Here is a 27,466-nt window from a genome sequence, read left to right as displayed (position 1 = left end):
CTGTGCTCAATCTTACCCCAGAGTTAAAAAGTGGTGACATGATTTTAAGCTGAGAAGATGCCAATCTCTCTGGTTGCCAACAACAGCTGCTATTGAAGAAACCATGAAGAAAATTCATGACATGGTGATGGGTAACCAATAAGCAAAATACCTCCTCAGGGGTGTCATATTGCACAGTATAGTCTATTTTAGTAGATGTTTTGGACATGAGAAAATTGACAACGTGGTTCCTCCAAATTTTTAGTGCAGACCAAAAATGACAGCTGATGATGAGTTCGCAAGATGAGTATTCAAAGGTGATGAGTCGTGGATACACCAATTAAATCCTGAGATAAAAGCACAAACCAAGTAGAGAAAGCACCATGAATCCCCTCTCCTTCAGAAATTTCATATTTAAGCAAGTGCTGGCAAGGTTACGGCATCCATATTTTGGGGTACAGATGGAATTGTGAAGATTTGGCTTCTACAGATTGGAGAGATCTTAACAGGTGACTACTACTCCAACTCGAGGAGAAACTTGTATTTTATTGCCATGTCTACCATTGCTAAAGCTGACTTTAAACTGATGGATCATCCCAACCACCTTATTCACCAGACCTAGCCCCAAGTGACTATTACCTGCTTTAAAGGATCATTTGCAAGAAACAAGTTTTACATATGTTTATGAAGTGATGGTAGCTGTCCATTAAGGGCTGGACAGACAAGTTAAAACTTTTTTTTTTTTTTGAAAGACATAAAAATGTTGCATCATCTTTAGCAGAATTGTTTTGAGCTGAAGGGTGATTACATTGAAAAATGAAAAATAAATAAGTAAAAAATCATAAGTCTAAGGGCATTATTCTTGAAAACTCTCTGGGCTTGTGAGATTCTATAAGAAATATCTGTAGTACTATAAAGCCGCTGTCGTAATTCTCAAAATGCAGTTTTTACTTTGAGAACAGTGTGTCTCACAAAGGGGTGTTCTTGGCATTTAGGTACGTAAAGGAGATGCATATATTATAATAGGGCTCACAATAAATCATAATTTAAATCCATATAAAATAAGTAAATATAGGGTAAAAAAATTGTATTGTTTAAATTGCATGAAAAAGCATAATGAAATTACTCTGCAAAGATTTGGAAAAATTAAAATTGGTAACAATATTGAGCAGGAAAAAAATGATTTAAAGTGAATGTAAATTTTGCAGTTTTAAAGAACATATATTTATTCATAGTCAGTGTATTAGTCAAAACCCATTATTTTTTTTTACCAAATTTGCAAAATATCACTATATATTTTATATTAAAACTTATCTCCGTTTTGCTTGTAGCTCCTCCCATCCATTACTTCCTCTATTTATTCCTCATAACGTATAGAGTGGTCCCACCCGCTCTATGACGTATTTGAAATGCTTGTTCAAGATGTATTGTTCTTTTGCGCATGCGTTTAACATCCACTGCCTAACTGCCTAATCTAATCCACTGTCTAATCGTGGACGCGCAGCGCTTCTAAATCAAAGAGCAGTTTGTTTACACATGTGCATACAGAAAGATGCATGCGCATAAATAAATAGTGATGTACACGAAAAGGGGCTGGACGCCACGGGGTATGACTGATTATTCGTTGACTACAGTGTCAATCAAGGTTATAAACGCGGTCCAAAATGGCGGGCGGAGGAAGCGAGCAAGAAGATTCACATTAAATAAGTATATAGATCGATATAATTGAACTTTTTAAAATAAACGATGACTTAAACTTAAGATAATTTTTATTGATAAACATTTTCAGATTGTGCGATACCATTGACTTTACATCCACTTTAAGGTGCACAGAAGAAATCATAATAAAACTAAATTGAACATGCAAAAAAAATAAATGTAAAATTTGTATTTGAAAAACAAAATTCAAAGCATATAATTTTATTTATTGTAAAACCTTTGCTAGTCGGCTGAACAGGGGCATTCCATGGGTGTGGCTGATATTTCACAGCCTGGTCTGGTGTATTCTCTGTGTTTCCCCACTGCAGTTCTCGCTGTTTTTTACTCACATTTGGCAAGACAAAAAACACTAAACACCCTAACAGAAAGACACATCCATATTAAAATAAAGGAGATTGCAATATATTATACAGTGAAAACAGAGTAATCTAATTTAGCTGCAGGATTTAATTTTTAAAGTGCACTTCCTGCTAACTCCCTCAAGTGAAAATTTGCTCAATCTCTGCTTTGCAGCGACTGCAATAACTTTCTACGGGAGACATCTTGCAACTTGCAGGGTGACATCTTATTTTTTTTTTTTAAGTGTTTTTTCACATCTAATCTTGCAATGTTTTGATGATCGGGCCCTAAGTGAATTCATTCAATAACAGGTTTGGAGCTAGTTAACAATGGGTCCTGTTTGCAGCAGCAGCTTTTATAAGCTGGGCCTTTGTGTAAGTGGGAAATATAAGTTATCACACCCAGTCGTACACAATCTATACTTCTATTGTTCCATAATCACTCACACCCTCCTCATCACGCTGAATGCATTATGTTTTTATGATGTTCATACTACGAGGCATACACAGATTTGTATATAACCAAGAGAGGAAGAGAGCTTTATTTCAAATTAGATACATTTGTCCTTGTCCTTATCTTTTATGGGAACATTTCACTAATATGAAGAGAGCTCATGCTCCAATACATAAAAAGATAAAAAATAAGTCAGTTGGCTACATTTTCTAAGAATTCAGTGTTCTAAAGTAAAGAAAAATCTCTTTATTGTTGTTCAAGGATTATGTTCTGAAGGGTTCCTTTGTGCTTTAATGAATCAGGTCTCTAGGATCAGTTTAAAGGGACAGCCTACTTAAAAATTAAAAAGATAGATAGTCCCTTTATTACTCATTCTCCAGTTTTCCATACTCAATACTGTTATATTAATAGACATTTTGCCTATCTGAATCATGAAAGAAAAAATTTGAGTTCAGTGTCCCTTTAATATAACAATGTTGATTATGCAAAGCTGGTGTAATGGGTAGTAAAGGCTTTATCTATATTTTTGAACAATAGAAAACCCCCAAGTAGACTGTCCCTTTAAAGTGAATGCCAATTTTGATGCTAAAGTGCCCGGTTTTTAAAAATTCGATTAAAAACACGGGCACTTTAATTCATCTAAATTTACATTTCACTCCTGTTGAGGAAAAAAAACTTACCTTTTAATCTTCACAGCAGCTCCAGCTTCCTCCACCCGTCATAAAGCCTCTTCCTGGGTCTAAAATGAGGAATCCGGCTTCCTCCAATCACAGCGTTAAATCAGACATTGATTCCCCCGGGGGGGAAGTCGTGATTGGCGGATGAACTATCCATCGTTTCTGATGTCAGAAATGGCTTGCAAAGACCGGGGGAAGCTGGAGCTGCTGTGAAGATTAAAAACATAATTTATGCTTACCTGATAAAATTCCTTTCTTCTGTAGTGTGATCAGTCCACGGGTCATCATTACTTCTGGGATATTACTCCTCCCCAACAGGAAGTGCAAGAGGATTCACCCAGCAGAGCTGCATATAGCTCCTCCCCTCTACGTCACTCCCAGTCATTCGACCAAGGACCAACGAGAAAGGAAAAGCCAAGGGTGAAGTGGTGACTGGAGTATAAATTAAAAAATATTTACCTGCCTTAAAAACAGGGCGGGCCGTGGACTGATCACACTACAGAAGAAAGGAATTTATCAGGTAAGCATAAATTATGTTTTCTTCTGTTAAGTGTGATCAGTCCACGGGTCATCATTACTTCTGGGATACCAATACCAAAGCAAAAGTACACGGATGACGGGAGGGATAGGCAGGCTCTTTATACAGAAGGAACCACTGCCTGAAGAACCTTTCTCCCAAAAATAGCCTCCGATGAAGCAAAAGTGTCAAATTTGGAAAATTTGGAAAAAGTATGAAGCGAAGACCAAGTTGCAGCCTTGCAAATCTGCTCAACAGAGGCCTCATTCTTGAAGGCCCAAGTGGAAGCCACAGCTCTAGTAGAATGAGCTGTAATTCTTTCAGGAGGCTGCTGTCCAGCAGTCTCATAAGCTAAACGAATTATGCTACGAAGCCAAAAAGAAAGAGAGGTAGCAGAAGCTTTTTGACCTCTCCTCTGCCCAGAGTAAACGACAAACAGAGAAGACGTTTGTCGAAATTCCTTAGTTGCCTGTAAGTAAAATTTTAGAGCACAGACTACATCCAGGTTGTGCAGTAGACGTTCCTTCTTCGAAGAAGGATTTGGGCATAAAGAAGGAACAACAATCTCTTGATTGATATTCCTGTTAGTAACTACCTTAGGTAAGAACCCAGGTTTAGTACGCAGAACTACCTTATCCGAATGAAAAATCAAATAAGGAGAATCACAATGTAAGGCTGATAATTCAGAGACTCTTCGAGCCGAGGAAATAGCCATTAAAAATAGAACTTTCCAAGATAACAACTTTATATCAATGGAATGAAGGGGTTCAAACGGAACGCCCTGTAAAACATTAAGAACAAGGTTTAAACTCCATGGTGGAGCAACAGTTTTAAACACAGGCTTAATCCTGGCCCAAGCCTGACAAAAAGCCTGGACGTCAGGAACTTCTGACAGACGTTTGTGTAACAGAATGGACAGAGCTGAGATCTGTCCCTTTAATGAACTAGCAGATAAACCCTTTTCTAAACCTTCTTGTAGAAAAGACAATATCCTAGGAATCCTAACCTTACTCCAAGAGTAACCTTTGGATTCACACCAATATAGGTATTTACGCCATATCTTATGGTAAATCTTTCTGGTAACAGGTTTCCTAGCCTGTATTAAGGTATCAATAACTGACTCAGAAAACCCACGTCTTGATAAAATCAAGCGTTCAATTTCCAAGCAGTCAGCTTCAGAGAAGTTAGATTTTGATGTTTGAAGGGACTCTGTATCAGAAGGTCCTGTTTCAGAGGTAGAAACCAAGGTGGACAGGATGACATGTCCACCAGGTCTGCATACCAAGTCCTGCGTGGCCACGCAGGTGCTATTAGAATCACTGATGCTCTCTCTTGTTTGATTCTGGCAATCAATCGAGGAAGCAACGGGAAGGGTGGAAACACGTAAGCCATCCTGAAGTCCCAAGGTGCTGTCAGAGCATCTATCAGGACTGCTCCTGGATCCCTGGATCTGGACCCGTAACGAGGAAGCTTGGCGTTCTGTCGAGACGCCATGAGATCTATCTCTGGTTTGCCCCAACGTCGAAGTATTTGGGCAAAGACCTCCGGATGAAGTTCCCACTCCCCCGGATGAAAAGTCTGACGACTTAAGAAATCCGCCTCCCAGGTCTCCACTCCCGGGATGTGGATTGCTGACAGGTGGCAAGAGTGAGACTCTGCCCAGCGAATTATCTTTGATACTTCCATCATAGCTAGGGAGCTTCTTGTCCCTCCCTGATGGTTGATGTAAGCTACAGTCGTGATGTTGTCCGACTGAAACCTGATGAACCCCCGAGTTGTCAACTGGGGCCAAGCCAGGAGGGCATTGAGAACTGCTCTCAATTCCAGAATGTTTATTGGCAGGAGACTCTCCTCCTGACTCCATTGTCCCTGAGCCTTCAGAGAATTCCAGACGGCACCCCAACCTAGAAGGCTGGCGTCTGTTGTTACAATTGTCCAGTCTGGTCTGCTGAATGGCATCCCCCTGGACAGATGTGGCCGAGAAAGCCACCATAGAAGAGAATTTCTGGTCTCTTGATCCAGATTCAGAGAAGGGGATAAGTCTGAGTAATCCCCATTCCACTGACTTAGCATGCACAGTTGCAGTGGTCTGAGGTGTAAGCGTGCAAAGGGTACTATGTCCATTGCCGCTACCATTAAGCCGATTACCTCCATGTATTGAGCCACTGACGGGTGTTGAATGGAATGAAGGGTGCGGCAAGCACTTTGAAGTCTTGTTAGCCTGTCCTCTGTCAGGTAAATCTTCATTTCTACAGAATCTATAAGAGTCCCCAGGAAGGGAACTCTTGTGAGTGGAACGAGTGAACTTTTCTTTTCGTTCACCTTCCATCCATGTGACCTTAGAAATGCCAGTACTAACTCTGTATGAGACTTGGCAGTTTGAAAGCTTGAAGCTTGTATCAGAATGTCGTCTAGGTATGGAGCTACCGAGATTCCCCGCGGTCTTAGTACCGCCAGAAGAGCACCCAGAACCTTTGTGAAGATTCTTGGAGCTGTAGCCAATCCGAATGGAAGAGCCACAAACTGGTAATGCCTGTCTAGGAAGGCAAACCTTAGGTACCGGTAATGATCTTTGTGAATCGGTATGTGAAGGTAAGCATCTTTTAAATCTACAGTGGTCATGTACTGACCCTCTTGGATCATAGGTAAAATTGTCCGAATAGTCTCCATCTTGAACGATGGAACTCTTAGGAATTTGTTTAGGATCTTTAAGTCCAGGATTGGTCTGAAAGTTCCCTCTTTTTTGGGAACCACAAACAGATTTGAGTAAAACCCCTGTCCCTGTTCCGATCGTGGAACTGGATGGATTACTCCCATTAACAAAAGCTCTTGTACGCAGCGTAGAAACGCCTCTTTTTTTTGTCTGGATTGTTGACAACCTTGACAGATGAAATCTCTCTCTTGGAGGAGAGTATTTGAAGTCCAGAAGGTATCCCTGAGATATTATCTCTAGCGCCCAGGGATCCTGGACATCTCTTGCCCAAGCCTGGGCGAAGAGAGAAAGTCTGCCCCCCACTAGATCCGATCCCGGATCGGGGGCCCTCAATTCATGCTGTTTTAGGGGCAGCAGCAGGTTTCCTGGTCTGCTTGCCCTTGTTCCAGGACTGGTTAGGTTTCCAGCCTTGTCTGTAGCGAGCAACAGCTCCTTCCTGTTTTGGTGCAGAGGAAGTTGATGCTGCTCCTGCTTTGAAATTACGAAAGGAACGAAAATTAGACTGTCTAGTCTTAGCTTTGGCTTTGTCCTGAGGCAGGGCATGGCCTTTACCTCCTGTAATGTCAGCGATAATCTCTTTCAACCCGGGCCCGAATAAGGTCTGCCCTTTGAAAGGTATATTAAGCAATTTAGACTTAGAAGTAACATCAGCTGACCAGGATTTTAGCCACAGCGCCCTGCGTGCCTGAATGGCGAATCCTGAATTCTTCGCCGTAAGTTTAGTAAGATGTACTACGGCCTCCGAAATGAATGAATTAGCTAGTTTAAGGACTCTAAGCCTGTCCGTAATGTCGTCCAGAGTAGCTGAACTAATGTTCTCTTCCAGAGACTCAATCCAGAATGCCGCTGCAGCCGTGATCGGCGCAATGCATGCAAGGGGTTGCAATATAAAACCTTGTTGAACAAACATTTACTTAAGGTAACCCTCTAATTTTTTATCCATTGGATCTGAAAAAGCACAGCTATCCTCCACCGGGATAGTGGTACGCTTAGCTAAAGTAGAAACTGCTCCCTCCACCTTAGGGACCGTTTGCCATAAGTCCCGTGTGGTGGCGTCTATTGGAAACATTTTTCTAAATATCGGAGGGGGTGAGAACGGCACACCGGGTCTATCCCACTCCTTAGTAACAATTTCAGTAAGTCTCTTAGGTATAGGAAAAACCTCAGTACTCGCCGGTACCGCAAAATATTTATCCAACCTACACATTTTCTCTGGTATTGCAACTGTGTTACAATCATTCAGAGCCGCTAACACCTCCCCTAGTAATACACGGAGGTTTTCCAGTTTAAATTTAAAATTTGAAATATCTGAATCCAGTCTGTTTGGATCAGAACCGTCACCCACAGAATGAAGTTCTCCGTCCTCATGTTCTGCCACCTGTGACGCAGTGTCTGACATGGCCCTAATATTATCAGCGCACTCTGTTCTCACCCCAGAGTGATCACGCTTACCTCTTAGTTCTGGTAATTTAGCCAAAACTTCAGTCATAACAGTAGCCATATCCTGTAATGTGATTTGTAATGGCCGCCCAGATGTACTCGGCGCTACAATATCACGCACCTCCCGATCGGGAGATGCAGGTACTGACACGTGAGGCGAGTTAGTCGGCATAACTCTCCCCTCGTTGTTTGGTGAAATTTGTTCAATTTGTACAGATTGACTTTTATTTAAAGTAGCATCAATACAGTTAGTACATAAATTTCTATTGGGCTCCACTTTGGCATTGCAACAAATGACACAGGTATCATCCTCTGAATCAGACATGTTTAACACACTAGCAAATAAACTTGCAACTTGGAATACAATTCAATTAGAATAATATTAAAAACGTACTGTGCCTTTAAGAAGCACAGAAGATCTATGACAGTTGAAAATTAATAAATTGAAACAGTTATAGCCTCAATCCCTGTAAACAACACAACTTTAGCAAAGGTTTAATCCCATTAGCAAAGATAACAAATTCTGAAAGCAGGAAACAAATTACAGAATAAACGTTTTTTATCTCAGTCAACTATAATTCTCACAGCTCTGCTGAGAGAAATTACCTCCCTCAAAATAAGTTTTGAAGACCCCTGAGCTCTGTAGAGATGAACCGGATCATGCAGGAAATACAATGAGCTGCTGACTGAAATATCTGATGCGTAGCAAAAGCGCCAAAAAACGGCCCCTCCCCCTCACACACAGCAGTGAGAGAGAACAGAAACTGTCAGAAAAAAAAAATTAAGCAACTGCCAAGTGGAAAAATAGTGCCCAAACATTTATTCACTCAGTACCTCAGCAAATGAAAACGATTTTACATTCCAGCAAAAACGTTAAACATAATTTCTAGTTATTAAACAGCTTTATGTACTTCTTACAGTGTAATTCTAGTGAAGTACCATTCCCCAGAATACTGAAGTGTAAAGTATACATACATGACATTATATCGGTATGGCAGGATTTTCTCATCAATTCCATTGTCAGAAAATAAAAGCTGCTACATACCTCTATGCAGATTCATCTGCCCGCTGTCCCCTGATCTGAAGTTTACCTCTCCTCAGATGGCCGAGAAACAGCAATATGATCTTAACTACTCCGGCTAAAATCATAGCAAAAACTCTGGTAGATTCTTCTTCAAACTCTGCCAGAGAGGTAATAACACACTCCGGTGCTATTTTAAAATAACAAACTTTTGATTGAAGATATAAAACTAAGTATAATCACCATAGTCCTCTCACACATCCTATCTAGTCGTTGGGTGCAAGAGAATGACTGGGATTGACGTAGAGGGGAGGAGCTATATGCAGCTCTGCTGGGTGAATCCTCTTGCACTTCCTGTTGGGGAGGAGTAATATCCCAGAAGTAATGATGACCCGTGGACTGATCACACTTAACAGAAGAAAGGTAAGTTTTTTTTCACAACAGGAGTGAAATGTAAATTTTGATGAATTAAAGTGCCCCTGTTTTTAATCAAATTTTTAAAAACCGGGCACTTTAGCATCAAAATTGACATTCACTTTAAGAAATGTAGCTCACTGGATTGTTTTTTGAAATCGTATAAAATGTAGTTTGTGTTACCTTTACAACTTTAGCCCAGGAGATTCACTAATAATTCAGAGAACAACACCGACAAGTATCTCCTTTCTTTTTTTATGACATCAAAAAATTTGGTAGCTTCCCAAATCTAGGTTAATGAGCCCCATATCATAATATAAGAAAGGGATAAATGATTCTCATGGACATTTCTTTCATTTTTTTAGTGAATCTAGAGCATGCTGAAGTCACTTGTCTAGTTTTGGGCATTATAGGTTGTTATAGGGTATTATAGGGCTTCACTATACAGAGTGCTGTGCTCTGAGTGGACCTTTCTCAACAGCAAAGTTTGGTCTCAAGGGTTATTGCACTTATGTTTGACATCTGGCTGGAACACCTGGTATTTTTATGTCTGCTGATATTATATAAATACCAAAAAGGCATTTGGTTTATTTGAATTACAATATGTGTTTTATTATATCCTGTTTTAATATGGTGAAATATCATTTCACTGCCCAGAAACTCCTTGACCGTAGCAGTGAACTGCCCAATCAATCGCATAGAACTCCCTGCTCTTTCTTTAAACTGGCCTGCAACTCCCATGGGCCTCTATGGCGTCCATGTGTACACTCTGAATTAAAGTGATGTTAAGTCAAAATTAAACTTGCATGATTCAGATAGGGCATGCAATTTTAAACAACTTTCCTATTTACTTTGATCATCAAATGTGCTGTGTTCCCTTGGTATTTTTTGTTAAAAGCTAAACCTAGGTAGGCTTAAACTGATTTCTAAGCTGTTGAAGGCCACCTCCTATTGCAGTGCATTTTGAGTATTTCACAGCTAGAGAGCACTAGTTCATGTGTGCCATATAGATAACATTGTGCTCGCTCCCATGGAGTTATTTATGAGTCAGCACTGATTGGCTAAAATGCAAGTCTGTCAAAAGAACTGATATAATGGGGCAGTCTGCATATAATTTAACAGTGTTGGTTATGCAAAACTGGAGAATGGATAATAAAGGGATTATCTATCTTTTTTAAGCAATAAACCATTTCAAGTAGACTGTCCCTTTAAATCTGCCCCTATGCTGTTCAGTCATGCCCTGATAAAAATATGGTAGGATAAGTAGTGTCAGGTTGGCATTATTTTTCTATGCAGAATGGTACCCTTAGTCATACTTCAGAGTCTCCCTTAGATAAGACACAGTCATGAATGGATACAGAAGACCGCCAGCATTCATGTAAGTTTAGCTTTCTGTCACACAGGCAGATTCTCTTTTACAACATAACAGCTGCCTCCTCCCCAATGAGTGTTCAGAATGACAAATTAAATAGCATAAAATTGCAGGAAGTTTTTCCTTTGATGTGTCTATGGCAGTAGCCAGGTGCTCAGTTTATTTATTTTGATGTCAGTTTCTTTCTGAAGATGACTGACACTGGTAAAGCTCTCTGGAAATTAGAGCTTAAATATGCAATGTACTTAGTTTATGGGTCAATAAAAAACATTTAGTTTCTTTCATGTTTGATCTACTGTCCATCATCTTAAAGATAACATTGAAGACTAATTCTTTTAATATTATCTGATACTTTGTTTACTGTATTCCCTCATATTGTCACAATGGTCTACTATGTAAAAAGGCTATAAATCTTGTTATCCATGGACAGCGCTGCGGAATATGTTGGCGCTTCATAAATAAAGTATAATAATAATCCTGTAGCATAAGATTTTCATTTATCTGCACATCTCACACTGAGAATGTATATATATATATATATATATATATATATATATATATCTTCTTTTCACATTTGCCAGCAACGCACAAAATACAGCCATGGGTGTAGGCGGAAGTTTGGGGAGGGTGGCAAAAAAAAAATGCTCTTAAAAGTACATTAAAGGGATATTAAACACAAAATACATTTTATAAGCATAGTATTGAGGTTATTCCCATCTTACCTTTAGTCACAAGTGCCGCCATGTTAAAATCTGTCTTTCACTGCATTCCAGTGCTGATGTGTTTGCACATGTGCAGTAACTCTCCTTCAGATACCTGCAGTGTAATCTAGGTTACATAATGGCAGCACCCATGTTTATAGGGAGGTGCATGAAATGTATTTAGGGCTAGATAACAAGTGGAGCACTAAATATTGCTCAAGTGATATTAGCGCTCCAGTGAGTAATACCAGCGCATGCTAATGTGCGCTGGTATGACAAGTTAAGTGCAATGCTAATGCAAGCTTGCATTCGCATTGCTAGGAAGCATTGCGCTCACAAGAGCACACTAACATTGGCTCCAATAGGAGCTTCGTTCTGATGCCGGTCGGAGACGGCATCAGAACCTAAGCGCAGTGAAGGGGTAAGTAGCGCAGTGATTGCAGCCTTTTTAAATATATATGTATATGATTATATACATATATATTTGTGTGTTAATATGTGTATATACAGCATATACATATATATAAGCATATGCATATATATTTATTGGGAATATACAGTTTCCATAGACCACAATGTAAAGGCAGTTGTCAAACCTGCCAACTTAAAAGCCCCAAACTGTCTAAAGCAGTTGTTTTTTTATTGTAATGGCTGGTTATTTATTGCGTTCCTGCAAACTTGCAAATTTGCCCATTTGTGGCATGATAATTTAGCACTCCACTTGTAATCCCCACGTCCCTTAAAATACAGAACACTTATAAATTACACATGCTGCAGGGTGTGCAGGGAGGAATACGAATAGTGCTGGTCCTTAGAATTTAATGTTCCTTAAAGGGACACTGTACCCAATTTTTTTATTTTGTAATTCAGAAAGAGCATGCAATTTTAAGCAACTTTCTAATTTACTCCTATTATCAATTTTTCTTCGTTCTCTTGCTATCATTATTTGAAAAAGAAGGCATCTAAGCTTTTTTTTGGTTTTAGTACTCTGGACAGCACTTTTTTTTATTGGTGGATGAATTTATCCACCAATCAGCAAGGACAACCCAGGTTGTTCACCAAAAATGGGCTGGCATCTAAACTTACATTCTTGCATTTCAAATAAAGATACCAAGAGAATGAAGAAAATTTGATAATAGGAGTAAATTAGAAAGTTGCTTAAAATTTCATGCTCAATCTGAATCACGAAAGAAAATTTTTGGGTACAGTGTCCCTTTAAAACACTACTTTCTTTTATATAGAATTTGTGCTTTGTTTCTTGCTCCCTAGTGAGGCCTAAAAGCAAATTTTTTAACCTGCAAATGCTTTAAATCAAACAGCTGATTTAGACAACTTGCAGCATTTTTAAAATTTAAAGCACATTTCATTTTCAGGCTTATTTCTACATGCAAGTGATTACAGTCTGATATCATACACCTCAGTGAACTTCTGAGGTCCTCTCTGCTGTTATTGATTTAGTTGTAGGAGGAATCATGAGGAAAAAGGTTATTTTGTTTGTTCCGAAGCCAAAAATAGAGACCTAAAGTTATGGGTAACTATAGCAATCAGAGTCATGACAGGTGGTTTATCTTAAGTGCTATAAAATAACACTCTAGAAAAGGCTTTATTATTTGCTTTTGTTTAGTCATACAAATGTGAATTACACAAAGTAGCTTGCTCCTTCCAGAATATGAAGTCTGAAATTGATGTCAGTGGGCTCTCTGCCATGTGAAAACTTCTGATTTAAATCTATATAAAAGGTTAATAGAGTGCTGAGTTGTACAGCTGTAGTATACTATAGTGAAGCAGCTATAATGCCTCAGTTGGCGCCACATGCATGCGTTGGGTGGCAATTTCAGAGCACACTCTAATGCTAATTACAAAGTATGTTCATTGCACAGTGCACCGAGCAACACTTACTAATCAGTGCCTTAGGAAATTCCAAGATCGGCACCTGGCATGCATTAGGGCAGCTCTAGAATTAGAACTTTGGGGACGCCAAACACTTACCCTTCAGAGCTCTATGTCTAAGACAACAATATCATGACAGACATAGGGTTATCCATAGACATGACTTGATGACAAGGACAAGAGCTTTAGGGGCAACCCCCCCTTAACTCAACAAACACTATAAATCCACAAATGTACTTTGTTCTCTTGGTATCGTTTGTTGAAAAGCATATTGTACATATCCTCAGCAGCAGCAATGCACTACCAACACCTAGCTCGTAATTGGTGGCTTCACACATTTGTCTTTTGTCATTGGCTCACCAGATATGTTTAGCTAGCTCACAGTAGTCTATTGCTGCTCTGGAGCTAACTTGTGCAATCTGGTAATGACTCAATTTGTTAATTTCTGACATGATACAAGCCCCACTGGTCCTCTGAGCAGTTGCAGTATATAAAATGCTGGTGCACTGACAATATCTAGCTATGCTTTACATGCACATGCAGAGAGAAATGATAACTGTGATAACTTTTATAAGAAGCATTTTTGCCAATGCATGTATATTACAAATATGTTTCTATTCAAAGATGTAATTCATCTATGTGCATTTAAATTTTGACCGGAATGTCCCTTTAAACAATTTTTATTACATATTTTTTCAGGAAAAAAAATATTTTTGGTTTAAATGCTACTCTTTAATATTACATGGTAGAACACTTTTAGCAAGATGTTGATTTAAACACCAAACAAAATCTAGATAGAAAAATGTATTCAAAATACAGATTCATTTGAGAATAATATGCATTATATATTTATATTAGTTGTTTTAATATTAAAAAAATAATTGTAAATGTTACTGTCTATAAAGCAGTGAGTGATGTCATGATGTAACCTAGGTTTCATTTTCTGCTGAAGCCAGTCAGGGACAGTTATAAATGAGTCACTAGAGTGTGCAACCAATGAATGTCTGGAATATAGCAGTGTTAAACATCTGGAGTCTACACTTCCACTTTTAACAGTGAGTGGAATGTACACAATTTTCAAAATGAAATGATAAAAAAAGGGTGTAAAATAATTGCTAAGTAGTTTTACTACATATAATTATACTACAATCTGTGTTTAAAGGGACAGTCTACTCCAGAATTGTTATGGTTTAAAAACATAGATAATCCCTTTATAACCCATTCCCCAGTTTTGCATAACCAACACAATTATGTTAATATACTTTTTACCTCGGTGATTACCTTGTATCTAAGTCTCTGCAGACTGCCCCCTTATTTCAGTTATTTTGACAGACTTGCATTTTAGCCAATCAGTGCTGACTCCATGGGAGTGAGCATAATGTTACATTTGATTTTAACTAGACTATCCCTTTATTGACCATTTAAAGAGACAATAAACACCTTGTGATTTGTATATAAAATGTTAATCATTACAAAAGGAAACAACTTTGCATTATATTTTAATAATGTATTTTGTCCCCTTTTCATGTAATTTAGCCGTGAAAACTGAGCAATTTCTAATTCTCAGACCATCAAATGCACCATTCTGACTTTTCAAGGCTAACTCTGCTACATACATGTCCCTTATTGGCTTCATCAGATAACAACTGCAAAACGATACTAACTTTATGACAGCCGTTAGCCTTGTTGACTGTAGTCTAAATTCCATATTGGTTCCTCAAAAAAAAAAAAAAAGAAAAGTGTGTGAAGTTTAGCTACTAAAAAAAAGAACTGCACTAAAAAGGGTATTAATATTTTTTTAAATTGTGAAGACTTGGCAGAGATGTCTTGAAACAAACTGTTTACTGTCCATTTAACTCTATGATGTTTAAAATGTCTGACAAAGTCTAAAAGAAATACTCTGATACAAAACATTGCCACACAGCTCTAGAGAAGATCATCACTGTGTGCAGTTAAAATTTAACTGTTCTAAAAAGAGTTTTGGAAATCAGCAGTTTACAGAAACAAATGTTTAACAATGTTTTATAATGCAGTATATGAAAAGCATAACTTATTTAGAAATTACTTCTTTATAGATCTCCTGAGGCTGAAAATGCTGTATTCCATGCTGTATGCATCTGATACACAAATAATAATTGCACACGACTGTTTGCTATTCTGAGCCGAATCAGCCACTTCTCTTCACAGAGTGACACTAATTGGATGTGATTTCTGGGGCAGAGGGCACTGTAATTAAACCAAAGGCAACCATTACAAGGCTACTTACTGCTTGCCTGCAAGTTTGCAAGCTTAAAGGGACATGAAACCCAAAATATTTATTTCATGATTCAGATATAGAGAATACAATTGTAAACAACATTCCAATTTTGTTCTATTATTTATTTTGATTCATTCTTCAGATATCCTTTGTTGAAGAAATAGAAATGCACATAGGTGAGCCAATCAAACGAGAAATCTATGTGCAACAACCAATCAGCAGCTACTAAGCCTATTTAGATATGCTTTAAAAAAGGATATCTAGAGAATGAAGCAAATTAGAAAATAGAAGTAAATTGGAAAGGTGTTTAAAATTCCATGCTCTTTCTAAATCATGAAAGAAAAAAATGTGGGTTTAATGTCCCTTTAAAGGGTCATAAAGGAGCAATATTAAAATATTCTATTGTGCTACAGTATTTAATCATATTTAATCATTGCACTATTGCTTGATCAGAACTAGGTATTAACCCCCAAAAAGGGGTTAATGTGCTATAGCATTTTTATCATTGCACAAGAGAATTATTGTGCAATGCTGCCCCATGCTCTGGCACAGCCAATTGCACTAGAGCAGGGAACATCCATCACCCGAAATGAGCAAGTGTTGGGGTAATTGATATTGCCATTTCTCAGGTGGTCGTGGAGAGGAAAAAAGATGCAATTTTGTGAACCTGCTTCTACATAGACATAAAATTTACCCCAGGTGTTTAAACTCTGCAAAGTGGTTAAACACATAGTTAAAGGGACATTCCAGACAAAATTGAAATGCACACAAGTGGATTTCACTTTTGAATAGAAGCAATAAACAAGTATAAGCAAAAATGCTTCTAGTAAAAGTTACAGATATATCAAGAGTATACTTAAATATGCTCTATACACCAGCATTTTTAACACACCACTTGTTCTGAGAGAATAAGGTACTTGTATCAGCTGGTAATGACTCAGCTTGCTTCATTGCTGACTTGCTACAAGCCCCACTGGCTCTTTGAGCAGCTGCAGTATTTAACATGCTGGTGCACTGACAATATCTAGCTATGATTCATATGCACGTGCAGGGAGAAATGCTAACACTGAAACAGTAAATATTTTATATGTATATTGTAAATATATCCAAAAATGTAATTCATCTATGTGCATTTCAATTTGACCAGAATGTCCCTTTAAAGATAAATTGATGTATAACAATTACATGCTCTCAGTCATCAACACATGCCATTTTTGTACTACTTGATGTGGGACTCTGTATTTAACCTTTGCAAAGGATAACGTTGTGCTGTGGAGCTACAGAGAACTGCTGCTCCTAAACAGGAAATGGCCTGAGAGCCATTCAGCAGCGGCAGTCACACGGCCCCACCAATCACTGTTTGTGTTCAGTTAAGGAGCTACAGTGCTTGAGGATCAAGAAGGCTTTATCTATGTGTTTGACCTTTTTGTTTGAGTTAAACATATAGAGTTACAAGTAATGCAAAATTACATGCTATAACCAATTGGAGCATACAATTTTCACATTAGAATGTTCCTTAAAGGGACACTCAAGTCAAAATCAAATTTTCATGATTCAGATAGAGCATGACATTTTTAAACAACTTTCCAATTTACTTCCATTAACAAAATGTGCACAGACTTTTTATATAGACATAACTTTGACATTTGTCAGAAAAAAAATCTACTAATTTGAAGTTCAGACTAAGTGCTATTGCATTGTCTTGTTATCATGCATCTGTTGATTATGCAAATCTACTGTATTTACTGGTCCTTTAAAATGTAGCTTTGGATTGGCAATGCACTGTTGATCCTTAAAGGGATACTGAACCCAAATTTTTTTATTTCATGTTTCAGATAGAACATGCTATTTTAAGCAACTTTCTAATTTACTTCTATTATCATTTTTTCTTCATTCTCTTGCTATCTTTATTTGAAAAAGAAGGCATCTAAGCTAAGGAGCCAGCAAATTTTTGGTTCAGAACCATGGTGCTGTCCAATCAGCAAGGACAACCCAGGTTGTTCACCAAAAATGGGCCGGCATCTAAACTTACATTCTTGCTTTTCAAATAAACATACCAAGAGAATGAAGAAAATTTGATAATAGGAGTAAATTAGAAAGTTGCATAAAATTGCATGCTCTATCTGAATCACGAAAGAAAAAAATTGGGTTCAGTGTCCCTTTAAGTAAACATGGGCAGTGATTGTCAGCTACACACAAATGCTTCCCTTGATTGGCTTAGAAGCTGTGTAATGAATTGCTGGTCCTCCATTGGCTTTAAAGGGACAGTAAAGTCAAAATTAAACTTCCAATACTAAGTGTTCAGCTTGCTCCTAGTAGTGCATTGCTGCTCCTTCAGCAAAGTATACCAAGAGAATGAAGCAAATTGGAAAATTGTTGAACAATGTATGCTCTATCCAAATTATGAAAGAACATTTTTGGGTTTCATGTGCCTTTATGTTCTTAACACGTTTTGGGGATAACACAGTTCGGTGAAAGCAAAAGTGCAACAAGAGAACTGGTGTTAAATAAAGATATTAGTGCAAAATGATTCTATATTTGTCTTTGTATCTATTCAAGGCAAATCTCTTTGTCCTTCCTAACACCAAAAAGTGTCCCCATTTTATAGCAAATCACAAAGCTCTAGTACCCTAAAAATCCACTTTATTTCTTGATTTCTATGCTGTTTTATTCCACAGTCCATAAAAAAGTATACCAGGGGTGTCTGCTGTGTAGCATGTGTTTATAGATAATGAAGTACAGGTTTAGCGTACAATACATATATCATAAAAATTGGTAAAGTCTGATGTAGAGGGAGCCATTTTACTATATCATGAACAACATCAAATAATACAACTGCTTTGCACAGAATAAATATCCCACCTTAGGAGGGTTGAGAGGTAAAGTAGTTATTAAATATGCATTTATGTTGTTCTATATTAACTCTTTCAGCTACAGAGACATTTGTAATATATTGAAGACTTCTGTTGAAATGGTTAAACGTGTTCTGAAAAACATCTACAAGATAAAACAAAACAAAATAATGCTGTCCAACCAGTAATGAACCAATGCTTGATTATTTTTCTAAAGCAAGTAAAGATACAAATCAGCACTGGGTTGAACAGGAAAAAAAAGATGTTTTTTTTTTCTGAGATAAAACTTCCTAGCATTAAAGTGACCTATAATACTTTGTTTAAATTGACATTCTAGAGCTGTAATTATTGACTATAACTTTTGTCATTATATCCCACCAGTGGGAAATATTTCAACAGGTGGTTAACCCCAGTTATTAACAGTGGAAATACTTTACAATCATTTTAAGATCAATCAAGTTCAGCAGATATCTCCTGCTTCTATATTTACCTTTCTACATTATTATTACATAACATCTTTTCTGATATCTATAAGTTTTAAGATTATTCCACACCAATAGAACATTTACACACATAGTTACATTGCAGTATTAAATATAAATAACATGTAGCAATAATGGATGAGTATATTGTTACAAATTCTGATGTACATAGTTTGGTATATAAAATCAACAACATGCCTGATTAAGACCATAATAAAATAAATGTTAAAGACATCATTTTAAAATACAATGAAACATTGATCAACAAGAACCCACTAATCTATTTAAGCTAAAGATCATTCTGAAGATAAGAAATCAGACTCACCATCTGCTAGAATTTGTCATCGGTCCTGTCTCCAAATCCAGTATCTGCTCCCAGTGAATGTGCATAAACCTTGTTCAGATTTCTGGCCAAAGGCAAACAGATGTAAATTCCCCAAGGAAAATAAAAGGAAAGGAATTTTTTTCTGGAATTTTTCACTTTTGTTTTGTCCTAAATGTTTGTTTTTGTCCTTTTTTGCTTTATGCTTTTTTTCTTGCAGTTTTTGTATATTTTTCTTTATCTGCAACCCGTGTTTCTAGCTTTTTAGTATGTGTCTGTGTGTGTGTTTCTCTCACTCCCTCTCTCTCTTGTGTAGTGACTTCAATAAGCTGCACACAGTGAAATACAGCTAAGGGTTACACCTTCAAATTACACTGAGCCAGGAACAGGGATCTGCTTAGGGAAAAGCCTTCTTGCTCCTACACTTTTTAACCTCTGCCAGGAAACAGGAAGAAAAAAAACTTTCGCCTTGAAAGCTATTTCATGTCATATGAAGGAATGTGGCCAAGACAAAGACAGTTTATTAATACATTTTCATCTTTGTTTTCTTCTGTTAAAAAATATTTGTTACTGAAATGTATGAAAATACTGTTTGTTGCATATAAAAAATACATTTTACAAGGCATTGAAATTATTTTGTTTCTATGCTTATAGAAGTATGCACTGTCAACAAGTGGGAGTTGTCTTTGTTATCCAGTCAGCGCTGATCCTTGAATATTAGAGGTTTTTTTAAAATTCAATTAATTTCAATATCAGTTTTAGATCTGTGTTTAAACAATGTTAATGGATGCTGTTTCATAAGCATAATAAACATAGTAAAAATAAAAACGAAATAAAAAAAACAATACTCATTTGAATTATGGGGGCCCATTTATCAAACTCCAGACGGAGCTTGAGGGCTTGTGTTTCTGGCGAGCCTTAAAGCTCGCCAGAAACAGCAGTTATGAAGCAGCGGTCTAAAGACCGCTGCTCCCTAACCTGTCTGCCTGCTCTGAGCAGGCGGACAGACATCTCTGCAATTCAACCCGCTAGAGTACGATCGGGTTGATTGACACCCCCCTGCTGGCAACCGATTGACTGCTAATCTGCAGGGGGCGGCGTTGCACAAGCAGCTCACAAGAGCTGCTGGTGCAATGCTGAATACGGAGAGCGTATTGCTCTCCACATTCAGCGAGGTCTAGCGGACCTGATTCGCACTGTCGGATCAGGTCCTCCAGACCTTTGATAAATATCCCCCATGGTGGAGAAAAAAGCATGAGATTCAAATCCTTCATTCCATAAAAGTAAAAACCATATAATTATTGTGTAGAAAACTAGCAAATCAAGGCAAGTATCCCCCTTGCTGTTCCCCAGAAGTACTCTGTATACATTTTTACCAATGCAACATGGAACTCTGGGTAAGATATGCAAATTAGATATACCATATCTCATGCTTTTTGCTTCCAAGTGTAATCCCCTTTATGAGGTGGGTGCAGAAGTGGTTTGTTTTTTGCTGCACCCACCCCATAAAGGCCTTACTTTTTCCCGCCTCTCCCCCTTCAATCCATCCTAAATGCCTCTGCCAGGCTAATCCACCTTTCCCGTCGCTCTGTATTTGCTGCACCTCTCTGCAAGTCCCTTCATTGGCTCCCCATTCACAGCAGAAGTAAATTCAAAATTCTCACCCTTACATATAAAGCTCTCACCAATGCCGCCCCCCACTACCTATCCTCTCTAATTAACAAGTATGCTCCAGCCCGTCCACTAAGATCCAACAATGACCTGCTCCTTGCATCCGCAACTATCACCTCCTCTCATGCTAGACTGCAGGACTTCTGTCGGGCATCACCTACCCTCTGGTACACTCTCTCGTGCTGTCAGGCTTTGCCCTAATCTTTCTTCCTTTAAATGCTCCCTGAAGACTTTTTTGTTCAGAGAAGCCTACCACCCAACTCAATAATAAATGAATTTTAGTTACCTATCAACATTTCCCTCATCTAACTTTTATTAACATCTGTCTTGCAGACCTCACCTCCTGTTTCTCAACTTCCTACCCTTCTAGATTGTAAGTTCCCACAGGAATAGAGCCCTCAATTCCTCCTGTATGTGTTTGTCAAATTTTGTCTTGTCTCTTACAAGTTTTACATCATTGTTGTATTTAAATGAATTGTACCCATGGACAGCGCTGCGGAATATGTTGGTGCTTCATAAATAAAGTATAATAATAATAATAATAATAATAAAAAAGGGTATCACACATGGAAGCAAAAAGCATGAAATATTGTATATATAATTTGCATATCTTATCTGCCATCAAAGTACTGTATACATTTATGCCTAACGTATCTATATTTACAACAGTATTTATTGATCATAAGACATCTAACTCTCAATATTATGTGCCAGACTGGCATGGTCACAGTATGACAACTTCCTGCTGTATCTGTGCTGTGCTCTTTACAATTCATTGATGCAGTTAGAGCATTTTATGTACATTATTGAAACTTGATGTGGCTCCAGTATTTCCTATTTGTGATACTGAAGAGCAGTAAACAATGAAGAAACTGGGCAACTTACAATGTAACTCCTTAAACCATAGGGAATGTGACACATCATAACACATTAATAGATTAATATATTTTGATATTCAGTATATATATATATATATATATATATATATATATATATATATATATAATGTGCCTAACATATTGTGATGTTTAATAGATTAATTACAAAACTACTTTAAGTGTCATATTTCTAATAAAGAATAATTTTAAGACCTATATTATGTTTTAAATAAAATTTACTGTAAATAATTTTTTAAATGGGAATTTAGCAGGCACTTTTTGTTTGGCTTTTGCTTTAAAATAGCCATTCAGAGCAGTTTGATAAGACTATTTGTAAGCTTGATGTTTTTATAACAATTAGGCTTTACTGATGTTGTGTCACAGTCTCAAGTAGGGTTACCTGGTGTGTATTATTTAACCAAGCAGTCTGGTATTGCACCTGCCTGTCTGGAAGAATAAATGTAAAAAAAAATGGACACACAAACGTTATAATTGACAGGGTCTGCAGGAAAAGATATCTGCTATGAAGGTGGGTATATGGCTGAAAGAGACATCAGGACCATAAGTTTACAGGAGATGATCACATGTCTGAGGAGAGGTCTGATACAGGCATAAAAGTGACAGGGGATGCAGGGAGTAGGGCTAATTTGAGGTTTCTTTTGAGCATAAGGCTGACATGGACTTCAGAGTTATAAGTCTGATATGAGGTCTGACATAGGTATATAACTGTCAGAGGTTGAAGGAATAGGCTCTGAACTGATCTGAGGTCTGATATGGGAATATGGCTGACAGGAGCTGCAGGGAATCCCATCTGCAGGGTGTAACTACAGAGGTCTCAATTGAGACCACCTCCAAGGGGCCCATCTGATCCTGAAATCAGTAGTGGTGTCACTACAGGAGGGCATGGTGAGTCCTATGCTTCACCTGCATGATGCCTGGCCCCTCTTTATATTCCCTTGTAAGACAGGGCTCACAGTGTAATTAAAGTGTTTGGATTTGACTTTACAAATATAGCGTCAGGGTTTCCAAGATGGCCACTTCAATGTTTACTGAAAATTAACCTGTCAACATATTTGTACAGGGAATGCATATACTCCGGTGGTAACTAACCAAGATGGAAGGATTCTGAATGGTGCTGACTTTTGCTGACTGAAAACAGAAAGAAAGAGCATTGTTTAAATGGGGGCACAGCCTTTGGCCCTGGGATCCAGTGAGCTCTGGTTACTGTCTGGTTCTGTTTGGTCATATTGCTACAGGAGCTTCAAGGCCATATGGTCTTATCTAGATTTAATTCCAACTCTACCTACAGCTTCTCCTGATTACCCTAGTATTTTTTTTAAGAAGACAGCTGGAAACCTTTGTCCCAACTGAAACCAAATCCCAGAGATGCTATCTCTGGGATAGTAAAGGTGCTATCTCATATGGGATAGTAAAGGTGAACACCAAGACCCACTTCCAAGCTACCTATAGCTTCTATTGCCTCCTGTCTGAAGGTTCTCCCCCTCTTTGGTGTGTCCGAAACGAAACGCGTTGGTTGTTTTATATGGCATCGGCAATTCCTATTTTGTTTTTTGTTATTTTTACACAGTAAATAGAACTCTCACCTTGTAACCAATTATATGGATACATTTTATTATCCAACACTGGAATCCAAGTTGTAGTTCTTACGTATTTTGTACATTGCAAAACTCCTGGCCTTACCTTAATTGCCACATCTATCTATTTTTGTAATTGCATGTGTACTAAGAAATCTTTTATATATTTACTGACTCATCATTTGTACGCTTAGTCAGTGGTTTTGCCTTATGGTGCCAGAGGAGGTTACAATTATACTAGAAAAATGTTTATACTAAAGGGACATGAAACTCGTTATATTTCTTTAATGATGCAGAAACTGCATACAGTTTTAAACATCATCCCAGTTTACTTCTATTATCAAATTTGCTTTGTTCTCTTGGTATCATTTGTTGAAGGAGCAGCAATGCACTATAGGGAACTAGCTGAAAACATCAGGTGAGCCAATGGCAAGAGGAAAATATGTGCAGCCACCAGTCTACAGCTAGCTGCCAGCAGTGCATGCTGCTCCTGAGCCTGCCTACCTAGATATGCTTTTCAAAAAAGGATACCAAGAGAACCAAGCAAATTAGATAATTGAAGTACATTGAAAAGTTGTTTAAAACTACATGCACTATCTGAATCGTGAAAGTTTCATTTTAACTTTACTGACCCTTTAATCACAGTATAAACTAGTTTGTAAGTTTAAAAAAAGTCATCATAGAAACTTTTCAATATCCATGACCATTTAAAAAAATAAACTAAAATAAAAAAAAAAAAAAATAAATAAAAATAAATAAATATATATATATATATATATATATATATAGAGAGAGAGAGAGAGAGAGAGAGAGAGAGAGCGAGAGAGAGAGAGAGAGAGAGAGAGAGAGAGAGAGAGAAATAACTCATTGTGTAGTTCATTAACAAATCTAGACACACCAGAAGGTTTGTTTTTCCTACAGAAAACCTCTGGAATACATTCGGCTAGATCATGAGTTTTGTCGGTAGAGCCATGCGGTGCTAACGAGCCTTTTTGTTTCTCTGCTCACTTAAAACAATGCTGGTATTACGAGTTTTCTGAATGGCTGCATTAGCCTCAGAAAAGTGAGCGTTGAGCAAAATTTAGCTCCACATCTCACCTCGATACCAGCGTTGCTTAAGTCAGCGGTAAGCTGGCTAAACGTGCTCATGCACGATTTCCCCATAGGAAACAATGGGGCTGAGCCGGCTGAAAAAAACCTAACACCTTCAAAAAAACAGCGTTCAACTCCTAACACAGCCCCATTGATTCCTATGGGGAAAATATATTTATGTCTACACCCTAACATGAACCCCGAGTCTAAACACCCCTAATCTTACACTTATTAACCCCAAATCTGCTGCCCCGAACATCGTCGCCACCTGCATTATACTATTAACCCCTAATCTGCCGCTCCGGAAACCGCCGCCACCTACATTATACCTATGAACCCCTAGTCTTCTGCCCCTAACATCGCCGAGACCTTCATTATATTTATTAACCCCTAATCTGCCCCCCCAACGTCGCCGCCACCTACCTTCAATTATTAACCCCTAATCTGCCGACCGGACATCGCCGCCACTTTTATAAATGTATTAACCCCTAAACCACTGCACTCCTGCCTCGCAAACACTAGTTAAATTTTATTAACCCCTAATCTGCCGTCCCTAACATCGCCGACACCTACCTACATTTATTAACCCCTAATCTGCCGCACCCAACGTCGCCGCTACTATACTAAATTTATTAACCCCTAAACCTAAGTCTAACCCTAACCCCCCTAACTTAAATCTATTTTAAATAAATCTAATGAAAATTACTATTATTAACTAAATTATTCCTATTTAAAACTAAATACTTACCTATAAAATAAACCCTAATATAGCTACAATATAACTAATAGTTACATTGTAGCTATTTTAGGATTTATTTTTATTTTACAGGCAACTTTGTATTTATTTTAACTAGGTAGAATAGTTATTAAATAGTTATTAACTATTTAATAACTACCTTGCTAAAATAAATACAAATTTACCTGTAAAATGAATCCTAACCTAAGTTACAAATACACCTAACACTACACTGTAATTAAACTAATTATCTAAACTACCTACCATTAATTACAATTAAATTAAATAAACTAAATTACAAAAACCCCCCACTAAATTACAGAAAATAAAAAAAGAATTACAAGAATTTTAAACTAATTACACCTAATTTAATCCCCCTAATAAAATAAAAAAGCCCCCCAAAATAATAAAATTCCCTACCCTATACTAAATTACAAATAGCCCTTAAAAGGGCCTTTTGTGGGGCATTGCCCCAAAGTAATCAGCTCTTTTACCTGCAAAAAAAAAATACAATACCCCCCAACATTACAACCCACCACCCACACACCCCTACTCTAAAACCCACCCAATCCCCCTTAAAAAAAACTAACACTAACCCCCTAAAGATCACCCTACCTTGAGCCTTCTTCACCCAGCCGGGCACAAGTGGTCCTACATACAGCAGAAGTCTTCATCCGATCGGGACAGAAGAGGTCCTCCAGATGGCAGAAGGCTTCATCCAGGCGGTATCTTCTATCTTCATCCTTCCGGAGCGGGTCCATCTTCAATCCAGCCGACGCGGAGCATCCGCTTCAAAAAAAGTCCTAACGAAGAATGAAGGTTCCTTTAAATGACATCAACCAAGATGGCGCCCCTTGAATTCTGATTGGTTGATAGAGTCCTATAAGCAAATCGGAATTAAGGTAGGAAAAATCCTATTGGCTGATGTAATCAGACAATAGGATTGAAGTTCAATCCGATTGGCTGATCCAATCAGACAATAGGATTGAAGTTCAATCCGATTGGCTGATCCAATCAGACAATAGGATTGACCTCACATTCTATTGGCTGTTCCAATCAGCCAATAGAATGCAAGGTCAATCCTATTGGCTGATTGGATCAGCCAATCGGATTGAACTTCAATCCGATTGGCTGATATCATCAGCCAATAGGATTTTTCCTACCTTAATTCCGATTGGCTGAAAGGATTCTATCAGCCAATCGGAATTCAAGGGACGCCATCTTGGATGATGTCATTTAAAAGAACCTTCATTCTTCGTTAGGACTTCGTTTGAAGAGGATGCTCCACGTCGGCTGGATTGAAGATGGACCCGCTCCGCTCCGGAAGGATGAAGATAGAAGATGCTGCCTGGATGAAGCCTTCTGCCATCTGGAGGACCTCTTCTGCCCCGATCGGATGAAGACTTCTGCCATATGGAGGACCATTTGTGCCCGGCTGGGTGAAGATGGCTCAAGGTAGGGTGATCTTCAGGGGGTTAGTGTTAGTTTTTTTTAAGGGGGGATTGGGTGGGTTTTAGAGTAGGGGTGTGTGGGTAGTGGGTTGTAATGTTGGGGGGTATTGTATTTTTTTTGGAGGTAAAAGTGCTGATTACTTTGGGGCAATGCCCCGCAAAAGGCCCTTTTAAGGGCTATTTGTAATTTAGTATAGGGTAGGGAATTTTATTATTTTGGGGGGGGGTTATTTTATTAGGGGGATTAGATTAAGTGTAATTAGTTTAAAATTCTTGTAATTCTTTTTTTATTTTCTGTAATTTAGTGTTTGTTTTTGTAGTTTAGTTTATTTAATTTAATTGTAATTAATTGTAGGTAGTTTAGGTAATTAGTTTAATTATAGTGTAGTGTTAAGTGTATTTGTAACTTAGGTTAGGATTTATTTTACAGGTAAATTTGTATTATTTTAGCTAGGTAGCTATTAAATAGTTAATAATTATTTAATAACTATTCTACCTAGTTAAAATAAATACAAAGTTGCCTGTCAAATAAAAATAAATTCTAAAATAGCTACAATGTAACTATTAGTTATATTGTAGCTATATTGGGGTTTATTTTATAGGTAAGTATTTAGTTTTAAATAGGAATAATTTAGTTAATAATAGTAATTTTCATTAGATTTATTTAAATTAGATTTAAGTTATGGGGGGTTAGGGTTAGACTTAGGTTTAGGGGTTAATACATTTAGTATAGTAGCGGCGACGTTGGGTGCGGCAGATTAGGGGTTAATAAATATAGATAGGTGTTAGCAATGTTAGGGACGGCAGATTAGGGGTTAATAAAATTTAACTAGTGTTTGCGAGGTGGGAGTGCGGTGGTTTAGGGGTTAATACATTTATTAAAGTGACGGCGATG

At 37.8% G+C, this 27,466-nt stretch overlaps 1 protein-coding gene across 2 annotated transcripts in view; it reads right to left on the bottom strand.

Annotated features, from left to right (window-relative positions):
• PRRT3 (proline rich transmembrane protein 3) overlaps nt 1–27,466 on the bottom strand; it is a 250,819-nt gene that overhangs the window by 104,064 nt on the left and 119,289 nt on the right. Inside the window, exon 3 of one of the 2 annotated variants that reach the window (XM_053720937.1) lies at nt 19,152–19,233. The gene's annotated coding sequence lies outside the window, so the exon portion shown is untranslated. Of the gene's footprint in view, nt 1–19,151; nt 19,609–27,466 lie in introns of those variants that run through there. The other variant, XM_053720935.1, reaches the window with a different exon arrangement.

Source organism: Bombina bombina, chromosome 7, assembly GCF_027579735.1.
Source record: "Bombina bombina isolate aBomBom1 chromosome 7, aBomBom1.pri, whole genome shotgun sequence".
Classification (NCBI taxonomy): Eukaryota; Metazoa; Chordata; class Amphibia; order Anura; family Bombinatoridae; genus Bombina; species Bombina bombina.
This window is presented reverse-complemented; position numbering and strand designations above follow the sequence as displayed.